At 37.2% G+C, this 21,285-nt stretch overlaps 2 long non-coding RNA genes across 3 annotated transcripts in view; both read right to left on the bottom strand.

Moving 5' to 3' along the window:
• LOC117888955 overlaps nt 1–21,285 on the bottom strand; it is a 329,393-nt gene that overhangs the window by 34,835 nt on the left and 273,273 nt on the right. The gene's annotated exons all lie outside the window — the stretch shown is intronic.
• On the bottom strand, nt 334–14,332 carry LOC117888964. Its single transcript, XR_004648390.1, has 3 exons — nt 12,497–14,332; nt 10,630–10,693; nt 334–2,520 (listed from the first exon to the last, which is right to left on the bottom strand). It is a non-coding gene; the product is annotated as an uncharacterized LOC117888964 (long non-coding RNA).

The following is a 21,285-nucleotide window of genomic DNA, read 5'->3' as shown; positions in this document are numbered from 1 at the left end:
AGCTTTCATTTGACAAACTCTTCAAATTACGTCATCAGCTGCAGAGCCCAGTGCTCAGCTGCTCATTTCCTTCATGCTCCTTTTGCCAATATTCTTATTTTTCACATTTGCACAATGTCCACAAACTACAGCACCAGTATGCAATAGTAGCACCAATTGTACAATAGTAGAAAAGTTAGGACAATGTTTTCAAAGGTGAGTGCCTGAAGTTAGGCATGTCCTGTAAATCCATAATTAGACACTTAAATAATAAATGCCTGATTTTCAGAAGTACTGAGCAGCTGCAGCAGCACAGAACAGTCCACATGCATCAAACTGAAAATCAGGCCACTTATTTATGAACCGAAGGGGAAAATTTTCAAATGTGACTACATGACTTAGGAGCCTAAGTCCCATTGTCAAAAGTGCTGAAGAGCTTAAGCCTTATTGTAAATCAATGGGACTTAGGTTCCTAAAACGTTTCTGAAAACAAGATTTAAAGGCTTTTACATTTTTTACCCTAAACAGGAATTTAGGTGCCAACTTTGTTACTTATTTGTTACTCATTTAAAAAAAAAAATTGGCCCTGGTTTTCATTAGAAATGTCAATAACGGTAACAATAAAACTTATAAATAATAAGATATTTAGACTAGAAGCCAAATAATTTCAGCAAAACAGCAATCTTCTAGTACATTGTAATGAGGCATATTAATGAAATCCTTTACCAATATAGGATTCAGTTTATTATTAAAATTTGCATCCTGAAGCCTGCCCATAATACCAAATCTAACCCCTAGTGCTTTAGAATACTTGCCTCAGAAAATGTATATAAACCATCAGGCTCAAGAAATCAGAAATGGAATCAGAATCTTAATGCATATAGGTCATTGCTAATTAAATGTGGCCTGGATTGGTAGAGGCCAAACATTTTCACAACCTGGTAGACATTCAATGACATATAGGAGGTGCCATTGGTCACAATCTAGTTCCTCGGGACAACACTCTACATCACAGAAGGACATCCTCAGAACTGGCACAAGTTAACACAGCCACTGTTGGAAGTCACATCAGGGGATTCAAAGACTTAGGGTGAGATTCACTTCACTTGCATAAAGCCCAAGGATTCGAGCCCTGCAAAGGTAAGAGTGGTCAGAGAGGTGAATCCACCCTCCAGTCAGGATAAACATGAGTGGTACTTAATATGGGCTAAAATAGTGGCCACACTCCTCAAAGCCAGTTGCATAGAGTAATGAAAACCCTGGATTACCCTCACAGGGGTCTGTTTCCATGGCATACAAGGGGCGAATGGGCATTCCAGTGCATCTGCTCAGCTGATCAGCCTCATGAGAATGTGCAGACCCTTGAACCAGCCCTGAATGCACATGGAGTTTCAGCTACTTTCACCCCAAAGAGGTAGTTATGTAAAGAGAAGATGAAAGCATATTTTTAAGAATCATCAGAAAGATTAGATTTTTTTTAAATAAAGAAAAATATAGATAAGCAAGCTCCTCCACAACACCAAAGTTTAATGACCGTAGCAGATAAGGTATTTCTAAGGGTTCTATTGACTCTCCTCTCAGATCTACACAGTGCATATCACTGCAAAGTGAAATACATACAATACATTTCAAGGACTATCAATCACCTATTTTCAAAGCTGTGGATCTGTCTAGAAACTAGAAAGGCAGGTCTATGCATGGGCAAACCTCAGAAGGCTCAGAATCCAAGAACATAGTTTGAAATCTGTCCACCTATATGAAACCCAAGTTTTCAGGCTCTGTGTAGGAGGAGTTACGTAGTGGTTAAAGATGTCATATCTGCTCATTGAATCCAAGGTTAGGGTGTCATACAGCCCTGTCGCAAGACTGCTGCTCCAGTCTATTGGCTGGAAGAGCAGACACAACCCCTCCATGCCGGTTGTGTTCAGGTTTAGTTTGGTTAAGCACCTGTCTCCCTGTGCACCTGTGGCCAGGACACTTTCCTCCCTCTCCTTCCATCATCTCCCATTGCACTCCTTGACTGTGGGCAAACCCCAAACCTCTGCAAAACCCAAATCTGTCTTATCTGTGCTACTCTGCAGTCTCTGGAGGCTTTGTCACTAGCAAAATTGTCATCAGCAAGTGAAGGAGTAGGAATGGAGCAACAGGGAAATAAATTCAAACATGTGAACCAGAGACAAGCAGAAGATCATATGAGAGAAATGAATGGTTATATGAGGGTATGTATTTCCTAGATAAGTATAAGGCCAACACGGAAAACAAAAGCTCAAGTGGTTTGGCTGAGAGCTTCAAAATGCACAGATCAGGGCAGTAACTGGTAAATGGCAATAGAATATATGTGTATATATTAAGAAAATAATAAAATACAGAATGACTCTCACCCAACTGTGGGACAAAAGCAGGTAGCAGACAAGACTGTCTGAACTCTGGTGCAGGCAGTCTGGGACACAGTGTGCTGTGGTTGACTCTGCATCATCTTCCTGATGCTCCTGGTGTGCTGGCCAGCTTGCTTGAACATGCCAGAAACATTTGCGCTCAGGCCTGTCCACCACACCCAGCACCAAAAAGAAAAGTAATCAGATCAGGTTCCCAAGCAGTGTGATTCAGGTGAGAATTCCAACTCCAAAGGAAGTTGGGGCCAGGGCATTAAAGACAGCGGGCACTCCATCTGTGTTATTATGGCACTGAACATGGGGTCTTAAATGACCACATGGTATAGACATATGGCCAACATCGCATAGGTCCAAGTTAAATATTAATCACATGAATTTGAAGACTGGACACAACTAATTCTGAATATACATGTCTATCTAAAAAGGGAGAACTCTACACAGTGTATGCTGTGCTGCTCTTAGAGAAGACAAGAATACACCTATTTTTCCCAAGTATTTTCTCCTCCTATCCCAACCCACACATATAGGAATATGAATTAATGTTTCTTTGAAAGTTTCATATGCGAGATCTACCGCAGAAATACAAGGCTCTTCCCTATGTGTGCGTGTTACAAGAACAAACCAATAATACAAAAGAGGGGGTGGAGGAAAGGAAATACTGCACCAAATGTAACTGAAATTGCCACATAAATTGCAATTAAACCATTAGCAATGAAATATAGCTGAAAGCCTCAGCAACCATGTACAAAGTTAAACACAGCCAAAAAAATCACTTGGATGTAAAGATTTTTACTAGGTGAGAAAAGACCAAGCTGAAATAAGTTTAATTCTGGTGGGAGATATAATGCACATTAGCTTTTTGCATTTACTCATCTAATAAAAGTAATAGTCATGTCTAAAGAGACCCTTTCAGACAGATTAGGCCCAAAATTTTAGTTTTATTAAAAATAACTAATAGAGGAAATTGTATTGGAGACCACCCTGATTGGGTAACAGGTTGTCATGTGAAACCATGCTAAAATAACACAAAAAATGTCAAATGCAATTTTGCTCCCCGTTTATCTGATAAGCAACCTATTGTAGGTCTCCTGAATGGTCACAAAGAAAAGTTTCACAGGCTGATAAATGCTGTTAGTGGATTTCTCCCTTTTAAAAATGTCAATGAAAACATTTTTTTGGTTTGGGTTTAAACATTCCCTTACATTCGCAACCCAAAGACTGCTGCCTTGAGCTAGTTCCTGACAAGAGAAAGTGAAAGAGACTAAAAACCACAGTAAAATTGACCCGTTTATTTTCATTTGTTCAAGTTAAATGAAAATCAACAGAAACTATGAAAAGATAATTAGTTTTTAAAATTTTTTTCAGTTTTGATAATCTAAGGGATTATATCTAACGTGGATTTGAAAATATGTCACTTAAAACTATACGAAGCCAGATTCACCGATATGCTCCAGCTGCTTTGTATTGTTTTGGCAATGCAAAGTAGCTATAAACCTGGCTTAACCAGTCAGTTAAACTGGGTTGAGGGCTGCTATGTTTCACTGGAATGTCTCAAAGCATCCACACTGTATCTGGCCCATGATTTTTAACCCCAAAGTGTCCTTTCTGTATACGTTTTCTTTGGATTTGTACCTTGCTATTCTCCTTAGTTTACTCAAATGAATTGATTTATATGCAAGCAGGATTTAGCATGGGTGCCACCCGAAAAATTTGTATCCATACTTTGAACACCCAAAAAGTTTGTGGGTTTGGAACCAGGTTATGGTTTATGCTAATCTCCACAAAGGAATCTGTAGAATTGACAAGCACATTTGGCTGGTCAGCGTCTCTGCAATAACACATACAGAAATGTTGGAATATTTCTTTCCATGGGCCAGACCCTATGAGGTACTGAACACCCATAACTCCCAGAGAAATCAATGGGAGTTCAAGATGCCCATAACCTTAAACCCAATCCTGCAACTCTTACACATGTGAATATTCCCTATGCACACAGGCAGTATAAGTGAAGACAAAGTACTGAAACTAGCTGAAATCCATGGGCCTACTTTAGAAAAGATTACTTATGTGAATAAATATTGCCAGTTTTGTCCTATATTTGAAAACATTCACGATAAACTATGTTATAGGGGTGTGTTTATTTCCTAAAGCAGAAAACAACACAGCAACACAATGCTAATTACTGCTTGATCAATTGGTATTCTGGCATCCTAGTAATCATCTTTAAAGGTCAAGAATGCCATGTTTTGCAAAAAACAGACCATATATCTTATGGCTTCAAAATGAAACTAAAGAATATAGCCTGTTCCATCCAGCTGTACTTAATAGATTCCTTTCTTTTTGTTTTTCATTCTCTGCTTTCATCTGCTTCAAAATTAATTGACTTTCCCATAAATTTGTGCACATAACTTGATAACTCTTGAAACAACATATTATACATTGCAAAGTAAAAACATTTTAATTAAAGTTAATGATGACACAAGGAAAATTTGCATGGCAACCTATAAACTATACTGGATAGAATTATAATTATATCATGCATTTAAAAGACCAAAGAAATGTTCCCATAGTTTCTGTACCAGTCATTTCTATTTGGTTTCAGATCAGAATAAACAATCCTCCTTATTTTGTAAAATTAATATAAAATATTGCTTTGTTGGCAGAAAATAGCAGTGACGTCTCTTTCCAAAGGAATTAAACTACAAAAAAGAAAATAAAAACAAAAGAAGACAATGTACTGGTGATGACTGGGGCGACTTTTAATCCAAGGAGGACAATAAACCTTTTTGTCTAGATTGGGAGTGGCCCTCGCTCAGCCCCTTGGGTGAGCAACACATTCCCCACACTCGCTTAGCTGCAGCTCACTGTCTGATGTCCCCCCACTGGCTTGGGGCAACTCCACACCATCCCCTAATCAAGGTTGTTTCTCAAAAGCCATAATATAGCTCTTAAACTTTCCAGACACCTATCATGCAAGTATAATTTCCTAATCTCCTTGCTACAGCTATTAATTAGCAAGAGTAAATTCAATTAAAATTAAAAAAAAAAAATAGAAAAAATGTGTTTCCCTTCCTCCCACACCTTGCAGAGCAAGGGGAGGAAAGTAAAAAGGAAAGATCTGAATTTCCCCCTGTATCATGCTTGGCCACTTAAGGCCAGCAATCTCTTGTATGAGAACTTGCAGGTTAGGAGTCTGCCAGACTCTTTTACTTGTTTCCCACTGCAACATGGGGAATTTAAGATTGCTGATCGGAGGGGAGCTCTTTCATGCTTCTCCACTGGAGACCTTTAGACTATCCATTCTCCCACCCTACTCATAATGGCAGGTGGGGTGAGGTAGGGTTCTTGTTCCTACTAATACATTCAGGAAGCACCTCAAAAAAAAGAGAGTCTACAGCAGGTTGCTTGTTTGATCTGACCTTTGTCAAAGTGTTAGGATGGCAGGAATTCTTTGTAGTAATTGTGGTTCTGAGCCATAACAAACACAAGTACAAAGCTAGCAACGAATGGACAACGCTATGCCATGTTAGCATGGTGGGAAAGGCTTTGCAATCATACACAGATTCAAGACATGCCTCCTATCAGCCCAATTTTCTTCCCCAACGGAGATTCCAGCTTGAGGGTCAAATTTCATTGGTTTGTGATTCCTGTTTTGTCCCCAAGGATCTGGGGCCTGTACAGGCAGTACATTGAAATTGGACATATTCTCTTTTCATTTCTGAATGGATGCTGGGAACTTTATTACGTGGTTAAAAATTCCCACTAATGAAAGCTCTGGCCTTCTCTTATAGTAGAACTGAATGGGTTTTATTTCCTGCCCTGGATTTAGGGTGATAGCAGCAAAACATTTTCACGTCTTTTGTAAAACACAATATATAAATGGTCACATATTTAAATAATCTCAGAGAAGGACCTATTTAATGCTAATTTCTGAAAAAAAGGTAGTCTACTGGACATAATATAACAACCAAAATAGAACAATACCCATTTTATACAAAGCTTTGTTATTTGCTAGAAAGACAGCATTAGAGGTCTCACTGCTGAAAAAATACAATGTGCTTCTTATTAGTAATACTATGATTTACAGAATTTCATCACCTTTACCCTTCTCATCAGCAAGGCCTTGTCTACATGGAAAAGTTGTACCAATTTAATTAAATTGGTTTAGAAACTGATTTAGTTAAATCAGTGCAATCCCTTGTGTGGAATTCTTATTTTGGTTTAAGAGTGCCTTGTATCAATTGATCAATAAATATAATGCCTCTTTAAACCTTATAAGGCCTAAATGTGATAGTCCTTGGATTATTTTATCTATTTGATGAAATGTCTGTCAAAAGTATTCATATACATAATGTAAAATGATTCTTTTTAGGGCCATGGTAGATAGAAGGGAAAGTACATCATAAGAATATTTAACATAGGACATAAAAATCAAATAGTCCCTGATTTATACACATCCATCTACCTGTTTTGCTTGAAAAGTGATTAACTGCCCTAGGTCAAAGTATTTTTCTCTCCACTAAACTCTATCATCATTTTTTTTTTTTTTCAAAAACAGGTGACTTTCACTCAAGGAACACAAGTTCTCTACAGGGCAAGCCCTAGTATCTGCACTAATCTCTGCAAAGGGAGCAGGAGCAGCTGGAACCATGGCCACACCTGTCCCTGTTGGGCTGGCTGCAGAAATGAGCACATACTGCACCCTCTTTAAGATGCTTGCTGGAGCTCTGGAAGATATAGGCAGGGTCTCTTTCATCTCCTGATGGGCTATGGCTGTATGCCAGAATTAAATCTTAAAAATCTAAAGTTTAGTATGGAGACTAAGTTTTGAGTTTGATTATGAACAAATGGGGTCTGGTAGTCCCTATTGTTAACTTCTGCCATCATCATTAGCACAAGTTCACTCAGATGGCAATCTGTATCTAGGAGAGACCTGGGACGGACTGAAATAACAAGGTTATTACAGATCAGGATTCAGGTACATTGATAGAACTATGGGAGGACCCAGAACTAGAATGCTTGGGGTGCTGCAAGTCAATACTGAGGTTCTTGGGCAGAGCTTTGTCTGAAATCTAACAATGGGAGAGTAGGAGTGCTCCAGGTTAGAACTGAGGTGACAATGTAGGACAATGTATGCATAAGAAAGGATATCACATTCCCACACAAAGCTCAGCACTAAACAATAATACTATGTATCTACCTAAGCAGCGAGATGCAATATTTATTCCAAAGAGTCATAAGGAGAAATATTTTTTAAATAGTTTGTTTCTGTACAGTAGCAGAATATCAACAAATTTCAACTATTTAGAATGAGCTAATCCTAGAGAAAATTAGTACCATATTTAATACTTGATATTTTATCAATCTGTAAATTAAAATCAAGTTTTAAAGCCTTGTTGTTAATGGAATTAAAGCACCATCACTCTTTCTAAGTGTCTGTAGCGTGTAGTCACAGTCCATTAGGAGAACATGTTAGCATTGTTCATAACAGGATGTGAATGAAATAATCATGTAATCAGGACTATTTCAACATCAATAAAGCTTTAGAGTGATTATTCTGTATAGCCGTAACACAATACCTTTTTGCACAGTTTCCCTGATCAGATTAAAATGATGATGAATTCCTCGATGGCCCAAGTGTGCTCCAAGGAAAGCTAGAAGGTTGTACAGTTAACTCCCAGGGTGTAACTCTAAACCATACAACCTACTACCTCAACCCGGATGCACACAGCTTCCAACGGTGACCATAAAGTCTTCTTCACATCTTCAGCATCTCTTTCAAATATGGCAGCCACATATCTATGTGCTCCCTACTGGGTGGATTTTGAAAATGTTAAATATAGTTAACTCTATTTTCAGTCATGTTCCATTTTTAACATTATAATGAAAATATATATTTGTCTATTTTGAGGGCACTGCTAGCAATCTGTTTCATCCAGTTCTTTTCTTTTTAAGAAAAAACTTGCGAATCCAACTATATTTCTAAAAGAACTCACTGTGGTCTCTTAGTGTCTTGTAAAATAAAAATCAAGTAGACATCCAAATTTAGTTATTTCCTTTGACCACATGGTATTTGAATTTAACAGTGTGTAATGTTATGTATTTATTTAAAACTAGTATACTCTACCCTTGCTCTGTGAAAAATATTTAAGTTCCTTAAATATGAGTATAGATTTTTAATCTGATTTTAAGACAAGTGTGCTTTAAAAAAATCAAATCGAACAAAATGATTCAATACACTAAATAAGGCACATGAGAACAAAAGCATAACAGAAATAAAAGTTTAACAAAAAAGTCCAAAATCCACTTTCACTTGAAGCAATCACTTAGACATCTGATTTTCAAATATCATCAAGTAGCTTGTCATGTAATCTTTTGCCAGATCACCAGAGTGACACAGACCCATAGAAGCGAGCTTGTGCAGTATACTTTACCACAAGATCGGATCTACGGGTTTATGCCAATTGGCACCATCAGCTAGCATCTCACATTTTAAATGAAATGTGGAATACTTATGGAATAACTTGTGAAGCATTTATAATTATGATAATCAAAGAATACAATATTTAAATCAACTGTAAAAATATATCATCCAACGATTGGCATTCAGAAAATAACTTTGCTACTTTTTAAAAAAAGAGAAAAAAACAAAAAAAACCCTACAATATTTGACAGGTTTACTGTCTAATCTTTTTATCCATAATCAGAGTAAACATTATTTTTCATAAACTTTGCAACATTGGTGCATCCAAAATTCGCTGTGACTTCCATAGGAGTTTTGCATGCCCAAAGAATGCAGGATTAGGTCCCATAATTCGATGTGAAATAATATGAACAATATACGTTTGGCTTCTATGCTTGAATATGAAATGTACTACTAACCAAGAATGAAAATCAACCCACTGTATCTGAAAATCCATCATGTATGAGAGCTGGGCTCCAACATATAACACTACAAAGACTGGTTAGAGATTTCATCATATTACAATGCTTACAGAACTTGATTATTAAGCAAAGCATATAAAAATCAAACCCCAGAAATTCCAAACAATATTGCTTCCTGGTAAAACGTCAGGATTAATTCATAAACCAAATTTCCCCTTATTTTCACTGACCCAAATTATGGTGCCTTATCCAAAAGGCCCTTTGTAGAAATATTCAGTAACTCAACAGGTGAGACAGACAGACACATTTTTATAATCTAAATATTTTACATGAATGTAATTTCATCTCAATATTTTAAAGATCAATATATGATAAATGAGTGTAATTCTAAAACAGCATAACTACAAATGTATTTTTAAAATATGGGCAGCAGAGGTGCACCTGTTAAAATAACTTCTGTAGAGATGATTTGGTTTTAGCAGGTTGTTGAAAATGTGCAGCTGAAAATCTGTATCTGAACTAGATTTCAATATCCACCTTAAATTAAAGGCCCAACTCTGTAGTCTTTAATCTGGCAGAACTTTCATTTAAGAGAGTGAGAGTGCTGCTAGCATAGGGATACTGGATCAGGCCCATACTCTGTTCAGTATCTGGAAAATTGCAGCAAATACTTCTAGTTTGATAATGACAACAATAATCTAATGCCTGTGAATGACCATTGTGTTTTTGAATAATTTAGTGGATTAAATTTTAGAACATCTACGATATGTTACTTGTTTTTTTGTAATTGTTTAAACAAATTATTTTCCAGAAATGTATGTTTTAAACTTGCTATGATTTTATGTACATGTGCGCATTCAAGAGTAATAAAACTTTATACATGCTTTCTGCTGAGGCCAAAGGGTTAACATATCTTGTCCTAAAAGCCAATCCCTATGCCTAGAATATTTATATCATCAAAAGCATGGATACTGACTGCTTACATCTCTTACTGATTGATTCTAATGGATGCTATAGGAGAGTACTTTTCAGATATTTCCATTTCTAGGAATGACGGAGAGGTATTTAACATTTCATTAAAAAAACACACACATTGGTCACTACATTTCACATATATTGTAAAAGATCTAAATTATATATTGATTTTTCAGTTTAGTCTAAAGCTGCATAGAAAAAAGTATAAACGTAACCAGTAGTGCACTATTCCCAACAGAAAACAATCAAAGAAAAAAGTTTAATAGATATCTGTACATTAGTATTTTCAGTGTTCAGCTTTGATTATTTATATATACACATGTATAAACTATATATATATATATATAAACTATTTATCTTATATATGTAAAAATGTTTAAGAAGATCACTTTATTACCTTCAGTGATTTCTGGTATAACCAACATCTTCATTTTTCATTTCTGTTTTAATTTTTCCTTGCACTAAAACAAGAAAACGATTAAGAAAGAAATAATGAGAAGGTCTATTCTGTGAAAGTATTTTTAGAACATGAAATATGTAAAAGGATAGCAACCATAATTTTAAAGATCTAAAACCAACGCCCCTCTGAAGGCCACTGGCAAAATATGCAGTGAGCCATACACACTTAGGCAAAGTGACTGTGTCATTTGTATTTTTCTTTTTTTTTTTCCTAATTTTTAAAATTGTATTAACAATTCCAAAAATAGAAGCACACACTTGCTAGAAAATAAAAAAGGTTTGCTTAAAGGTGCTTATCTGATTTTAATTTAGTATGGAACTTAATATAAAATATTGGAGAAAGTTAAGTTCTATTACACTTACAATAATTTTTAAAAGATACTTTTGGAAAACCTCAGAAAAATATATAATTTGATTGCTATGCTTTAATTTACAACAGAATTATGTTCTTTTAAGAAAATGCAAGAATAGATTTTCCACTATACGAATATGCATTATTGACATATGTAGTTATTTTTATGCAAGTATTGGTGGGAAATCACAATAAATTTGTTCTTTTTAATGTAGGTGCATAGAGCTATATCTTTCCTATACATATATGATCTCAATTTAGTAATTTCCCACAATTCACTGCAAAGCAACAAAAATATAAAGTAGCACAATTCAGCAGGTAGTCTTAGAGCAGCTATCCAACTGGCAATCTATAAATTGTGAAATACATGTTTAAACTTCACTAAATATATTTTGTAAAGCCATAAGATGGTTATAAAGTTTGTATAAGAAAAGAAACAAAAAATTACAGTTTTTTAAAATAAGAAAATCAAAGTTTTCAATGAAAGCACATTTTATGTCTCAAAGTATTTTCTGTCCTGGGAGTTATAACTTTTTAATATCGGATTCAAAAGAATAGACAAAGACTGAAATAATTCATACTGAAAATATATAAAAAATATTGATTTGGACAACACTTTCATTGTTTGCCAGGTAAAATGAATTTTATTACAAATTGTTTCAGTTGCCTAGCAATTTATTTCCAAAGACAGACAAAATGATTAAGAAACAATTGATCTGCTGACACAGCACTGTGCTTTAAACTTACAGTAACTTTGTATGCACTTCTCACAAAAATATTGAATGGGTATCTTAAGCACTGTTTCAACTATTCATGGACAAGTGCTGATTTACCAAACATCCTAAAATAGGCACTGTTACTAGCAGCAAACCAGGCTTGCTGCATGAAACTTCAAATAATGTGCCTTTTATTCCTGTGCTTATTACACTGAATTCTTTGTACTGGATTTAAACACAAATTGTAAGATTGTATGTGAACCAACTCAATCATAACTTTGCTCTAATATACTGCTTACAAGAGTGATCTTCTCCTACAGCTTTAACTTTTTCCACCCCCCCCTCCTCTCTTTAGGAATTGAAAGCATGAGTCACACTATATAAAAAAAGAATGGACTTTCCGTAGCAACCAGCTCCAAATACCCATTTTCTTACAGATAACCAAAGCTTATACTGAATACATATAACCATTAAAATCTTTGAGTAACTTCAGTGCTTAGCTAAGATAAAATGTGCCAACTACTTATTTATATAGTTTTCCTGTTTGTTTACTTTTCTATTTTTAGCAGTATTAGATCAAACACAGTGAAACAAAAAGTTAGTAAAAAAAAAAAAAAAAAAAAAAAAAAAAAAAGGTGTGATTGGTTGACTACAGTAAATTTAATACACAAGGACTCAGTTTCAAAATAACATGTTTAAAAAGGAAAAAAAGAAAAGAAAAGAAAAATAAGCTATACCTGATATGAAAGGTACGTTTTCACCCACTGCCAAATATTGCTATTTAAGCAATAATGAAATAAAATTCAGATTTTTTTGGTAAGTAAAAGAAACAATTGCTTAGGCTCATTTAGTTATATTGTTTTAAGAAGCTCTAACACATCCTGATGTCTCTGTAGTTAAACATGCCAGATTTTTTTTTTTTTTTTGAAGCAGGAGATTCACATTTTTCCATCACTCTTGTATCTAGGACAAACTCAGATTTGTTTCTTCTTAGGCTCCTGTTATTTCTCGGAATAGGACCAGGATGCCTGTCTTCTTTTTCGTTCTTCTCGGAATTCCAAGCACAAAGCACTGCGCAAAAGCTGCACCAATCCTTGTTGCAAGTGCCTGCACAGTGATAGAGGTGGAAGAGATCAGAAAATTCATCTAGCCCCTGTGCTGATTTTATAAATGGGGATTGCACAAATCTGCCGAAGCAAAGGGGTGAAAAGGCAGGGTGCCAGTTTGCTACACTATGCTGCAATGATCTCATGTTCAGTGCTGTCGCCCCGTTTGCCCAGTTCAAACGCCTGTTCATTAAACAGTAAGAACTTTTATTCTTCAGACAGTCAAAAAGATTCTTATAAACCACAGTTCAGCAATAAAAAAAATAGAACCTATAGTTTTAAAATTCTATGAAGTCTAAATATTCTGTATATACATCTATCTATCTATCTCTCTATATATTTTTTCCTAGTTAGAGATAAGCAGCAGAGTTTATCAGGCGTGAAAGGGACAGCCTCCTGGTGGTGTGCCAAAAAAGCCAGAATAAAGGCAAAGTTGTGCTTCAAAGCTCAATCGCTTGCTGAGTCTGGCTAAAGTCAAGTATTAAGATCCACCATTTTCTGAGCCATGTAAGAAAAGAGGAAAAAAGTCAGAACGGGTACTGCTTTCCAAGTCTCCGTTGGCACCATCACAAAATCTCAGCCGTAAGGTCACATGATTCTCTGCCAAATGTGGAGTGCATTCCCATAAACCATTCTGCTGATACTGCGAAGGCAGCTATTGTCTAGTTTATACCCAAAGTTCAGCCCACTCTTCATTGAATTAGCTGAAAAACGCATCACCTTTGGGGGTTGGGAGCCATGGAAACGTCTACCTGGCAGGCTGCCCACTTTTTCTGCCCATCAACCAGAGATGGAATTGTGCTGCCTAATGTAATGATGACTAGGAATGTGAAGAGTCGTCCAAAGTGAATCTGATTCTTGCGAAGCCTGCTTCATTTGCACAGCAAACTCTGGCTTCTTGTCGTAAAAAAAAAAAAAGCCTTTCTACTAAATGTAGCAATTAAAGGTCTAGTAAACATGCCTACTCTGCAACTTTACTTTATAACACACCCAAATGGTTCCCAAACTAAAAGAGTTAGTAGAATGCAAGTTTTCTGATTTAAAGCAGCACACTTTCCCCCCCACAAATTAAAGCAACATTCCCTGGATATTTTTTTTTCCTGAAGATATAAAACACAGTATAGAGTAGATCTCACAGCTCTTCTTTCCCCCCCTTTATTACTTCCTGATTTTATCTAACACAAATTATATATGTGCACAGCAATATCCCCGAGTAACAGTGGGGATTCAATATTGCTGCAATCTTCCTCAAAGCAGTCTCCCGAGGCAGCTAGCTGTATTTCCAACAGCATGAATACCTTCACCTTAGCCCTGTTAGCTTCACTACTGACTAGGACAGCTGGTGTGCAAGTTTGCAGACCCACACATTTGAGAACTGCACTGTCCCCTTTCCTAAATACAGATCAGATTGATAAAAAATACAAGGTATGAAATAGATAAGCATTTGATATAGTTACCCAGCTTCAAATCTATAATTTCTATTCTGCCCATCTATTGTTCTAATGTAAAATGTCACAAGACTGCCAAATAAAAATGCCAACAATGATACACTTCTACAGGACATAAAATAGGCTAGTCAAGAGAACTTATCTGGAGTTCAATGTTGTGAACAAACTAAAAGAAATCAAATCAATTCTCCTACCTCAGTTTCAGGAATTGCTGCAATATAAACGTTAAAATATAGTAACGTCCATAGTTTCTACATTAATAAAAAGGAGGTGGGGACGAACCTCCAAACTTACTATTAATAATTAATATTTGTACATAGCACCATAGTTGTGCCTGGCACTTTACATAATAAGCAAAGGCAGGATCCCTGCCCGAAAGAGCTTATAATCTAAACTGATTAGGACATGGCAGGGCAATGGGGGAGGTAGCAGACAAGGAACAGGGAGAGGGAAAACACAGTAAGGTAATGGGGTTGTAAGGATGCTAGGGTATTATCATCTTAATTCTCTTCTTTTCATAGGTGCTGGAACTAGGGGGGTGGGCGGGATGCTACCATGCCCCCTGACTTGAAGTGGTTCTATCAGATACAGGGTTTAAAGTTTGGTTCAATGGATCTCAGCACCCCCACTATACACATTGCTCCAGCACCCCTGGTTGTTTTTGTTTTATAATTACACTTTTAATTTCACTTTATTTACTTTAAGGATACCAGAGGTTCATTATATGAGGGATTGTGGGAAGGGGGTTTGATGAGGGATTTGAAGGAGGACAGGGTGGTTATGATGTGGAGAAAAGGATCAGGAAGGACATTCCAGGCTCTGTGGGCAGCATGGGAGATGTCATGGAAGTCCTTGAGGGCAGAAGGAAAAGTGAAGTAATAGAGGTGGAACTGGAGGAGAGAAAGGTCTGAACAGAAAAATGGTGGGCAGCCAGTGCTGAGGGGAAGCAGAACAGTACCAGTCAAGAACGTGAGGATGAGGGCTTTGAAACAGATGCTGAAGGGGATATGGAAGGATTCATGAAAAGGGCTGATAAGTCTAGCTAGGGCAGTGGGAGAGGAAGAGGAGTTTAATGACAGAACAGAGGAGACTGAGGGGGTTGTCAGGAAGGCCAGAAAGAAGGTGACAGTAGTTCAAGCAGAAAATTATCAAGGCAGAGAGGATGATCGTCATAGTAGGATGAACAGGAAAAGATGGATTTTGGATATGTTGCAAAGGAAGAAATGACTGAATGGAAGGGTCAAAGGAGAGAGATTCCACAAATCCCAACCATCTGACCTTAAGGAAGCAGGAATAAAGACCCCAATCAAATGGTCTCTCTTTGCCACCCCTCCCCACTCCCGATCAGACCTGTCACATTGTGTAAAACACGTATCAAATGTACACATACACATGCACTCCCACCCACTGTATGCTTTCACTCACCGTATATAGGGTTTGTAACAGTGAATGTTAGGGTTAAAACTGAAACCTCAAGTTATTTCTTTGAATTTTTATAATAATAAAGGGACACTGATCCAAAGTGTTAGGGTCCCTCCCGCCCCCCACAAACTACAAGAAAACAAATAACATTAAATAGCAGTTTACCCTGTGACAGTGAGCAGAACTCAACTCCTCATAAATCTCCCCCATTCACCTAAACCACCCCACCACATACATCAACCACCTTCCCTCCACAGAAAATAAAGGCACCTTACAGTGTGCCCAGCTTGGTGAACAGATCAGGGCTATTTTAGTACTGAGAGATGAGCAGATCTTGTTCCAGAGCTAAGGGCCCCTTAAAAAGAACAGTTCCCTCTCTTTTCCACCATTCAGTACTAGGATGGCATCTGGACCCTCCTGTGGTAGTGAAGTTATTCCTCCTAAGCTTTCTCAAAAAATTCCACATTAGAATGAAATTTCACATGCATGGTCTCAGCCCAAAGATAACCTTTTTGAAAGGTTAAGGAAAAGCCTTACCCATATCTAGTTATTAGTAGGGAAAATACCCTTTATCTTTTTAAAAACTCTCCAGTTTTGGGCCTCTGAACACACAGTAAAAAGACCCCACTTCACTGTGTGACCTTGGGCAAGTTATGCAGCTTCTTTGTGCCTCAATTGTTAAAATGGGCATGATGGTACCCTGTTTCATAACATTCTTTGAGATCTCCCAATGCAAACTAGTCTATCAGCCTAAGTACTATTATTTCAGATTTTCAGACTCACAAATAATTCAAGAACAGTTGATCCAGTCAACTTAAAGTGTGACTGTAACCTAAAGAGTGATTCTGTGAAAAAGGCAGCTTGGGCTGCCATGTTTATTGTGTCTCACTGACTTTCACATGTAATTTATTCTTGTGATAAATCAAAATATCTTTTTTCTTAACTGCCAGTGCTTCAAACTCAGCTAGGAATATGAAAGTGAAGCTGGGGTCTTACACATCATTAGCCATAAAGATTCTGTTGGCCAAATTACGTCCTCAGTAATAATGTCTTCAAATTAAGCCCTTTGTTACACCAGTGCCACCCCGCTGACCTGCAGTGCAGTTACACAAGTGTAACTAATAGTTTAATTTGAAGACAGATGCTGTTGCCCAGGTAAAAGGGAAGGATAGCTCAGTGGTTTGAGCATTGGCCTGCTAAACCCAGGGTTGTGAGTTCAATCCTTGAGGGAGCCATTTAGGGATCTGGGGCAAAATCAGTACTTGGTCCTGCTAGTGAAAGCATGGGGCTGGACTCGATGACCTTTCAAGGTCCCTTCCAGTTCTAGGAGATAGGATATCTCCATTAATTTATTTATTTTTTAAAACAGATAAAGGGCAAATTCTGGCATGTAAAATAGTGGTGATGTGTGAGAAAATAAAGGAAAAGAGCTTGAATTTCAGATCACAGTGGCAGTTTTGCAGTGTTTGAAAATAATACACAAAACAAAATATATTTTTACTTATAAACTGAGCTAATTTGAGCTGGAGTCTTTGAGAGATAATCAATATGTGAATCCACACAACCATTTTTAGAGTCACTTTTCTGGGTGGAAGAGCACTTTCAGATGAGGCTAGTCCTCAATGAGGACACTTTTGTCCCTGCATGCCAGATGACTGGTAAAGATCTAGATGAGTGCCCTACCCATTAAACAATGTGGTGATGTCACAAAGGGTGAAAAATAGTATGCACCAATGTGTGTGTCTTGTCCATGCCTGAGCAGGCAGCCATGGCATGGAGACAGGGGGAAGGACCATGACTTTGAACACAGAACTTTATTCCTGCTACCCCAAACATAGGTAAGAAAATGGTGGTGATGGGGAAGCTTGATTGTACTGGGGATTCCAGTCATAGTAAAGCTCGAGGTAGCTTTTCATCATCTGGGCACCTGTAGAGCTACTGGAGTCCCAACCAGGATTGTAGGAACCCATAAAGACTCCCCTCCTTATGAGGAGAAAGATGGGAGCCTCTCTCTGAATCATGCAACTTTTATATACACTATCTTAGCAGTGCATGGTACTTTACAAAAGGAAATTAAAAACCTTTACTCTGCAGACCACAGCACTGGTATACTGGGGAGACAGAGGTGACTGTAAAATGTATGCAAAATGTGAAAGAGTGACTTTGAAGGCTCTGAAATCAGCAAGGTAACCTTTTTTTTAACATCTTGCGTCCTCTGTTTTCTCTGAAAATGGATGTATGCCTTCCCATCTTTCTATGGTTTTTAAGGTTAGTACCACATAATTAAATCCTCCAGCTACAGCTAAACAGGCAGGAGACTCCTTGTTAAGCATCTGTATCATTATTCACCATAAATAATATTCATTGTGAATTAAAGCCTTTTCCTGATCTTGAAACATTCGAGAGCAGACAAGCTTTTAAACAAATTTATTTGTCTTCCCAATTTCAGTCTATGGGCTACTTGCAAACCCTAGCAAGTTTTGTTTTGACTATTCACAATTCAGGTGGGGTCTGATTGGTCACCTGAGTCTCCTGTCTATTTCCTTGTAGAAGGAATCAGACTGTTTAACAGAACAGCAGCAAATAATAATGTATAGAAAATACTTTTGGTCACGCAAGAATAATCTTGTTCACAGACAAATATGGGCATTTGTCTGAAGAACAGCCATTCCCCTAAGGCACATGAGAACAAAATACGGGCATCAATGAAGAAAAGGGGCAAACATGGTCAAATCAGTCAACCACCTAAATTGAAATGAACCTTCCCAAACGCCGTTTTACAATGTTTTAAAAGTTCTACTTTACAGCAAATAGAGGTGCCCTTTTTGTTCTTTGCAATGAGCTGCAATTGTTGCAGGAGAAGCAGCTCTCCATTGAGTATGGAATAGCTGCAGTGCCATAACATCACCGAGGTGGAACAAACAGCAGGTTTTCCTCTACTTTGCTTCTCTCAAAAACCTGGGCTACTAGGGAGAATCCTTTAGATACAAAAGAGTGATGTTATTTCAGCAGAAACAGGAGATTACATCAGAGGAGTGCTCTGGACAGAGGAGTGCTATGTTGTCATAAAATACTGAACCAAATGGATGATGAGAACATAAGAATGGACAAACTGGGTCAGACTAATGGTCCATCCAGCCCAGTAGCCTGTCTTCTGACAGTGGCCGGTGCCATGTGCTTCAGAACAAGACAATTATTGAGTGATCCATCTCATGTCATCCAGTTCCAGCTTCTGGCAGTCAGAGGTTTAGGAATACCCAAAGCATGGGGTTACATCTCTGACCATCTTGGCTAATAGCCATTGATGGGCCTATCCTCCACAAACTTATCTAATTCTTTTCTGAACCCAGTTATACTTTTGAATTTCACAACAGCCCCCAGCAAAGAGTTCCACAGGTTGATTGCACTGTGTGAAGTACTTCCTTTTGTTTGTTTTAAACCTGCAGCCAGTTAATTTCACTGGGTGACCCCTGGTTCCTGTGTTATGTGAAAGGATAAATAACACTTCCCTATTCACCTTCTCCACCCATTCATGATTCTACAGACCTCTATCATATCCCCCCCTTAGTCGTCTCTTTTTTAAACTGAACAATCCCAGTCTTTTTAATCTCTCCTCATATGGAAGCTGTTCCATACCCCTAATCATTTTGGTTGCCCTTCTCTGTACTTTTTCCAATTCTAATACATCTTTTTTGAGAAGAGGCGACCAGAACAGCACTCAGTATTCAAGGCTTGGGTGTACCATAGTGGCATTACTATATTTTCTGTCCTATTTTCTATCCCTTTCCTAATGGCTCTTAACATTCTGTTGGCAAAATGTTGACAGAATGGATAACAGGAAAACCTTCACAACAGACATTTTTTTTCACCCTTTATTTCTACTCTCAGCATTTGAAACATTCATAAAATAAGTTTTGTCCTTGAGATGCAGCATTCATCCCACTTGTATCAATGCACAGTATGACAACCTATTCATGTTTGTGTATAAACTCTTGTTACATTTCTGTTAATCTCTCCCATTTCTTTTGGATCTATGTGCAGATTTATACCCTGGATTCCATTTATAACAAACGCTTTGAGACCTGACAACAACACTTTAGGTCTTCAGTTAGACCTACATACATCATGCACCAATGAGGATGCTAGGTGCCTTTGAGCTACCTGTCAAATTCTACCTTCAAATATGTGCAAACGTCATCCACTGAGTTAAATTGCACACCCCTCCAAAGACAGAATTTGGCCCTGGTAAGCTGTGGATCTACTGGGATTCTGCCATTTTTTCTCACGCTTGAGTATCTTCTGCATTACTGGTGACAGCTGGTCTTACAAGTAGTGTGGCTGAAGGTGGAGTGGGCAAGTTTAACTCATGGTTTATAATTATGCTATTGTTTGTAGTCAATCAATCAGATCTAAATTACTACAGAGCCTTGCTGAACTATCACCCAAAATCATTCTCATCTGACTAAAACATTTAGGGATGTCTGGTTTTATCAATTTCCTCCCACATCTCAGGTAAATCAGAAATCCAAATACCAACTCTAGCATTCAGGGATTTCATGTGCATTTCTCAGACTCCATAGAGAATTAGACACACAATCAATGAGTGAATTTCACTATCTGTACAGTGATATAGTGATTTTTTTCATTTTTTACAAGTACTATTTACATCAATTTTATATTTAGCAAATTCTGCATTTAATATATAGAACATGGATAATGTAATACTAAGATAACAAGTATTCTTCATTTAATGGAACGTTGTATAAATTGTATTGCTGGGCTATGCGCCTGTGTGATTGTAATCAGCAGTAGGTTACAAGTAATAAGTTGTATATACAGTCTAATAAATAAAATGAATGATAAAATTTCTTAAATATTACTTTTCACTCATAGATCTCAAAGCACTTTACAAAAATAAGCAGGTATTGTATCACTATAATTATTTCACAGAAGGGAAAACGAAGCATGAAGAGGTGAAATGACTCAACCAATATCATGCAACATGTTAGTAGCAGAGGCAAGAACTAGCTGTAAGTGCTATCTTCAAGGTGAGCTCTAAATGATGCTGAGCACTTGTGGACATCAAACACTTCATAATACTTTTTTGTAAGATTAAAAGCTTAAGCCCCAAAGTCCTAGCTAAAATTCCAACCCAGATAATTACATCTCACCTACTGAAGATTCATGTTGGGGTTGCAATCAGGCATAGTATTTTTTTCAGTTCTTGTGCTACACAATTTTATAGTATTGCAGTCCACCGTTGAGCTGCCACATTTCGGTCCACAGATGGCTCATATTTCAGCAGTATATGTGCCATACAGTCAATATAGTTATGACATTTAAATACTATATATAAAATTAAGATCCTCCAGGACAAAAACTGAAGAAAAATACCATAGTCAATGGCATCTCCACAGTGAATATTTGCTTGTGCACATGTGCATAAAAACACACCCTGGTTTAGGACAAAGTAGAAAAAAACCCAGTATCCAATTGCAAATACAACACAAGTTTGAGTAGCTAGTACAATATTTAATTACCTGAGCTGGA

Source organism: Trachemys scripta, chromosome 1 (genome assembly GCF_013100865.1).
Source record: "Trachemys scripta elegans isolate TJP31775 chromosome 1, CAS_Tse_1.0, whole genome shotgun sequence".
Classification (NCBI taxonomy): domain Eukaryota; kingdom Metazoa; phylum Chordata; order Testudines; family Emydidae; genus Trachemys; species Trachemys scripta.
This window is presented reverse-complemented; position numbering and strand designations above follow the sequence as displayed.